This window comes from Raphanus sativus, chromosome 4, assembly GCF_000801105.2.
Source record: "Raphanus sativus cultivar WK10039 chromosome 4, ASM80110v3, whole genome shotgun sequence".
Taxonomy (NCBI): domain Eukaryota; kingdom Viridiplantae; phylum Streptophyta; class Magnoliopsida; order Brassicales; family Brassicaceae; genus Raphanus; species Raphanus sativus.
The window spans coordinates 22,995,948-23,002,995 of record NC_079514.1 but is presented as its reverse complement, the minus strand read 5'-3'; the positions used below and the strand labels follow the sequence as shown (position 1 = coordinate 23,002,995).

Genomic DNA, 7,048 nt, shown 5'->3' with positions numbered 1-7,048 from the left:
TTTGGGCGGGAACAAAATCATTCCTTCAATTCTGAACACAATATTAAAACTTTAATATTTTCTTAAATTTGAATTGTAAACCCTAAACTATAGAACTATAAAGTTATAAAAAATAGAGAAATTACTCAAAATGATTCTAATAACTCTTATATTTTCATATTTACTAGAATAACTCACAAGGGAGATAAAAGTACCAAAAAACCAGTCTAAACCTTATTATTCACTGTTTTGCCATTATATTTTATTATTAGGAATAAATTATTAATTGTGTAAAAAAAATAGAAAGTCAACACTTCTCTTTTTCTCTAACAGAAAACGTCGGTATAAGAAAAGAAACTCGCAACTTCTTCTCTGACGCTTCCATCTCCGATCTCCGACAGCTCCTTCTGCGTCACCATCTTCGAAGATCATTGACGTCTTCAATTCCGAATATCCCAGCCTCATCTCGTTTTCCTGTTTGTTGTCATGGACGAATCCTAACTCCACACCACTGTTTAAGTCACCACCACCTTAATCATGTTTGTTGTTCTTTGTTTTTTTTTTTTTTAAATAAAATTGTTGTTCTTTGTTGTTAACAGTATTTGATTGATTGCAATTTTAATTTATAAAACCCTATTTTCCCAAATCCCCTTTTCTTCTGAAGTTGAACTTAAAAAAACTTTATATGCAGGTAAAATCGACTAAATATTGAATTCATAGATTAGCAATACGATATTGTTTTTCTTAATTGAAAACTTTGTACTCGCTGTAGCCGACTGCATTGGTTGTTTATCTCAGGATAGCCTCATCTTCTGCCATCAGAATAACAAAGCATTAGAAGTTACTATGGACGCTAAGGTGGATGCTAGAATGGGTGTACATGATTCTGACTTACGGCAGAAGATTGCTAGACTACATGAAGAAATAAATCTTCTTAGAAACGAAGGCTGATGTGAACATTGCTCCTGATGTGGCCAACTCCAAAGCGAATGAGGATAGTGGTTCTTTTAGCAATGACTTGGTATGATTCCTCTATTATTTGTTCTCTTTGTTTTCTGTTTAAATTTTTATTCGTTCCTGAGACACCTATGGAAAGCTTCTAAATACTCCATTCTTGCTTTGATCAGTTTCGTTCACCGCATCCTCTGCTGTATAGAAGCTCTACTGTTTCATGTGTACTAAGATTCGTTGTTACTTACTAATTCTGAAGAAAGAATTAACTGAAATCATGACGTGAAAACAATTAACACATAGAGTTTTTGAGACTTTAAGATAACGTGGGTAGCTTTACCATCTCTCGTCTGATTTGAGTTACTAATAAGTGTTATTATATTTAATTTTTTGTTCTCTGCAATGAATCTGTTCTCTGTTTTTTTGTTCTTTTTTTTTTGTTTTTACTAATTCTCATTAAATATTATTCAGTCATGGATGGTTCAGAAATCAGTTCACAAGATGGATTGCCAAGACAGTGTGTTGTGAAGAAAGAGAAAAAAAAAGCTAAGAAGCTGATGGAGAAGGAGGATTTTGGGTGTAATTTTGATGGTTTGAATGATCAGATTATATCACCATTGCGACTGAAGTTGGCGGCTGATATTTATGAGGTGGTAACTCAGACAGCTGAATAAATTGGTGTTCTATTTTGGTTGTTTGGCTACTGGATAACGGATGTAAAAATCGCTAGTTTTTGGCTTTAGACGAATGTATAACTTTTCTGGTTTTTAGCTTAAGTCGGATATATTAATTTCTAATTTTTGTCTTCTGAATTATGGATGTATAAATTACTAGCTTTGGTTTATGATTGATGCATGTATAGTTATTCAGGTTTTACAAATGTTTTAGATTGGATTGTTGTTTTCTCGTTGTTGTCTTGCTAATTGAGATGGTTTTTTCAAATGTTTCGGGAAAAAGACTAATTGAAATACCATCGTGAAATTGTTTTGAAACACCAAATAAATACCAACCAATATAGCACCAACCAAAATGAAATCTAATAATCAGATTCTCAAACTAAATCGAATACTCATCATTTAAGAGAATATGTTGTAGAATTGTGTTTTATCTGGTTTCATCTTCGAATGTTCTCAACTTTGCAAAGACTAAGAATGCATGAAGCTACCTATCGTTTCCTATTTCACAGGTGGTGTATCGGTGCTTTGTTTGTGTAGATTCCACTTTGGCAAAACGTACCCTGATTCCAAATCGTTTTCCGCAAAATCAATTTTGTAATTCTCAAATATGATTTTCACAAAATTAATTTAAATCAAAAATAACTCTAAACCAAATTTCAAAATTAATTAAAACCAAATTAAATCAATCTAAACCGGAATCCAATTTAGATTAAATCAAAATTTATTTGAATTTATCAGAAATTCGAATTGTGTCCCACTCTAGTAATTAAAATTTATTTAAAAGTCTGCCATCAAAGACATCAATTTCAAAAATCTGCCACCAAATGGATACAAAAGTCGATTGTAAATATAAATCGGGTAAACATATCTATCATCAAAATATATGTCTATTTCTGATAAACATATCTTTCTCAAAACTCTGACTAGTTCAAAAAAAACTGATGACTTCAACAAATCGATTACTACATAAGACAAACTAAAATAGATAAATCTATCAACAATCTTAAATCGGCCACACAAATCTGCCGGCATAAAAAATATTTCACTAGAGGTTGCAAATACTTGGAGTGTGGTTGATCTACCACCTGGACGAGTAGCTTTGGGCACAATGTGGGTGTTTAAAATAAAATGCAATGCTAATGGGACAGTGAAAAGTTTCAAAGCAAAGTTAGTAGTGCTTGGAAATCGTCAGAAAGCAGGTTGCGACTATGGTGAAACTTTTGCTCCAGTCGTCAAGATGACTATAGTTCAGAGTCTTTTAAAGATAGTAGCTACTCAGAACTGGGAGGTGCACCAGATGGACGTGCACAATGTTTTTCTTCATGGTGATTTGGATGAAGAAGAGTATATTAAGCTTTTGCAAGGTGTTAATAGGTCAGATCCAAATAAAGTGTGTCGATTACATCAGACTCTTTATGGACTGAATCAGGCTCCTAGGTGCTGGTTTGAAAAGCTTATAAAGGCACTTGTTAAAGCAGGTTTTGTTCAGTCTGTATCCGATTACTCTCTATTTGTGTATTCTCGAGGAAGTGTTGAGATTAGAGTGTTGATTTATGTGAATGATCTTATAATCTGTGGGAAATATGGTGAAGCAATTAAGAAGTTTAAGGCTTATCTTGGTGATTTTTTTCACACGAAGGATCTAGGAAGGTTGAAGTATTTTCTTGGAATTGAAATTGGTCGCAATAAAGAAGGGTTTGTGTTGAGTCAAAGAAAATATGGTCTGGATATTTTAAAGGAGACTGGTCTTGTCAATTCCAAGCCTGTTGCGACTCCAATGGAACAAAATCATCATTTAGCTACCGACGATAGTCCTTTTACGACGGAGCCAGTGTGTTATAGAAGGCTCCTAGGGCGGCTTATCTATCTCACTAATACGAGACCGGACATATATTACTCAGTGCACATACTGTCTCAATTCATGCAGAGACCACGCAAAGGTCAGACGGATGCTGCCTTGCGAGTTGTGAGGTTTCTTAAAGGGACAGTTGGTCAGGGATATTTCTAAGTCAGAAACAGATTTTCAACTTTCTATTTATTATGACGCAGATTGGGAGGCTTGTCTGTTAACAAGAAGATCATTGACTGCGTATGTTGCTATGCTAGGAGGTTCTCCAGTGTCTCAAAAGACAAAGAAACAGAAGCTGGTGTCCCATTCCCCAGCTGAGGCGGAGTATCGTGCCATGTCCATTGCCACTCGTGAAGTACAATGGCTGTGACAGCTCCTACGAGATTTTGGTTTTGCGCCAAAGACTCCAGCTCGACTCTTTTGTGATAGTAAGTCTGCAATATATATAGCTACGAACCCAGTGTTTCATGAACACACTAAGCATGTTGAGATCGATTGTCACAGAGTTCGAGATGCTCTAAATTTAGGAGTAATTACAGCATCGCATATTGGAACAAATGAGAAATTGGCGGACATGTCAACAATGGCCTTAGGGAAGTTTCAGTTCACTCATTTTATGTTCAAGTTGGACATTTGTAGTATGCATACTACAATTCGAGAGGGAGTGTTGTGATAATGATGTATATTATTTAAATAAACATGTAAATATTAGAGATAAATACTCTAATATAGTCAGTTAGTAGATAATGCATATGTAAGATGTATATATTGAGCACAAAGTTCACGATCAATGACACAAGAAACATTCAGTATTTACTTGCTTTACATGTTACGAGCAACAACACCAAAGTGATGTGGATTGAATAGTCGCATATAAGTTGCGGTTGACTCTTTTTATATTTTGGTTGATTACTTAGGATATGACGCAGTGATTGGTTTTGATCATTGAATATTTTGCACCAACAACCGAGTTGTTCTGAAAGAACACAAGAGAATCATTCTCAAAGAAAAGAAATTTCAATAAAAACTGGTTAGTTAACCTTTGGACATAAACTGTCTAAAACCTTTTACAGAGTTTACATTCTTGAAACTAAAATAAATATGCAATCCCTAACTCAGGAAATGCAAAAGATTAAAGAGTTTATCTCTGAATAAATTAAAAGACAAGTTTGAAATATGAAGAAGTGGTCAATCCGTGATATTCACGGTTGACCCAATCGGTTTTAACGCTGGCCCATGGATAACCGGATCCTGGCGCGTGGACAAACCATAAGCTTCCTCCGCCAAGGCCCAACGGTCAACCAAAGTTTCATCTTGGTTCTTGGCCGTTGACAATTCTATTTGGGCCAAGTTCAGAGCCCAATCTCCATGAGTTATTTCCTTGGCGGAAATACAAATCCAAATGTCGCCATCTTGGAATTGATCTTCATAATTTTTTATTATCTTCCGGTCCATCTTTTGAATTAGGGCTATGAATGCTTCCCTTAGCCGTTTGGTCTTTGCCCTCGTCATTAGGCCAGCTGGTACATGCAAAGCTTCCTCAAGATCAAGCTCTCCATCTGTCACTACAAGCTCACTCTCTTTGGTGCCATCCATGATCACATCATTATATCTTCTGAGCTCACACTTCAGTTTCTCCTCCAAAGCAGCCGTTACTTGTTCCTTAAAATTATTAAGGTTAAGAGAATGACTTTTTTCTATTATTGATATCACAGTTCACAATATATACATCGTAACCAGTAGGGCTTTCACATTAGATATTTACACAATAATACTCTTTCCATATATATACTCTACATGCCCCCTCAAGATGGAGGTACTTGAGTAACTCAAATCTTGCCATATAGTTCATGAAACCGTGCTCGCGGGAGTGGTTTTGTAAGAGCATCTGCGAGTTGATCTTGAGTAGAAACATGAGCAACACGGAGTGCGCCGGACTGAACACTATTTCTGATGAAGTGATAGTCAAGGGCCACATGTTTCATTCGGGAATGGAAAACAGGATTTGCGCACAAGTAGGTGGCACCGACGTTATCGCAGTAAATCACAGGCGCAGCAGGTAAGTCAATACCGAGTTCAGACAGTAGAGAACATACCCAGCGAAGTTCCGAAGCTGTATTTGCGACGGCACGATATTCAGCTTCAGTGCTAGAGCGAGCAACACCATTCTGTTTCTTTGCCGACCAGGAGATAGGAGTGGCGCCAAGATAGATGATATAAGCGTTGGTAGACACATAGTCATCGAGATCTCCTGCCCAGTCGGCATCTGAGTAAGCATGAAGAGATAGAGGAGAGTTCTTTCGTATCAGTATACCATGAGATGTCGTGCCGAGAAGATAACGTATAACTCTTTTAGCTGCTTGCCAATGATCATCAGTTGGTTTGTGCATAAATTGCGAGAGTTTATTGACCGCATATGCAATATCCGGACGTGTGAATGCCAGATATTGTAAGCTACCAACGACCATACGATACTCAGTGGGGTTTGAGAGCATAGTACCAGAGGCGAGAGTAAGCTTGGGATGGGACGCCATTGGAGTTGACACGGGTTTGGCCTCAAGCATCTTCGTCTTGGTTAGAAGATCATGAATATATTTCCGCTGCATGAGATGTAAGCCAGTGGGAGTCCTCGTCACCTCTATGCCGAGAAAATATGATAAGTTTCCAAGGTCTTTGATGGAGAAGCGGGTTGCAAGGAGATGAATGATCCGATCAACCAGCGCACTGCTGCTGCCGGTAACTACAATATCATCTACATACACCAAGATGAAGACCTGATGACCACCATTTGTGTAGACGAAAAGGGACGTGTCTGCTACGGAATTGCGGAACCCAGCAGAAAGAAGAGTATGTTTTAGTTCCTCGTACCAGGCACGAGGAGCTTGTTTGAGACCGTAAAGAGCTTTTCTGAGACGACATACATGGTGAGGCCTATATTTGTCAACAAAACCCGGTGGCTGTGAAACGTAGACCTCGTCTTGTAGTGTGCCCTGCAAGAACGCATTATTTACGTCGAGTTGAAGAATAGGCCAATCTCTTCTCACTGCTTGTTCAAGAACTAGTCGGACAGTAGTGGATTTAATCACCAGACTGAAGGTCTCAGCATAGTCAAGACCATACTTTTGATTGAAACACGGGCCACGAGTCTTGCTTTGTACCTGTCAATTTGACCATTAGGAAGATACTTTAGTGTAAAAATCCATTTGGTATCGATAACATTTTGACCCGGAGCCGGAGGAACAAGATCATAAGTGTGATCTCGAGTTACAGCATTGAACTCGTCGGTACAAGCATTACGCCATCTTGGATCTCGCAGCGCTTGGTTCACCGTGGTTGGGATTATGGGTCGGGTGTTTATGGTTAAGTTGTATTTGGAGTTTGGTTTTGAGATATTGTTTTTGGCTCGGGTTCTCATCTGGTGCTGGTTTGTTGGTTGAGGTGGTAACGGGTTTGTATTTTGGGTAGAGGACGATGAAGTTTGGGTTGGGGAAGGTTGCGGCAAGGTTGAGGAAGCTGAAGTTTGAGTAACGGGTTGTTGTGGAGGAGATATGGAATCAGAAGATTGGGTTGAGGGGCTCGAAGCAGGGTGAGA

The 7,048-nt window shown here is 38.0% G+C and overlaps 1 long non-coding RNA gene across 1 annotated transcript; it reads left to right on the top strand.

Moving 5' to 3' along the window:
• Nucleotides 1-288: 288 nt before the first annotated feature.
• On the top strand, nt 289-1,826 carry LOC108835627 (uncharacterized). The gene is made up of 2 exons (XR_001946997.2): nt 289-1,000; nt 1,402-1,826. It is a non-coding gene; the product is annotated as an uncharacterized LOC108835627 (long non-coding RNA).
• Nucleotides 1,827-7,048: the final 5,222 nt, after the last annotated feature.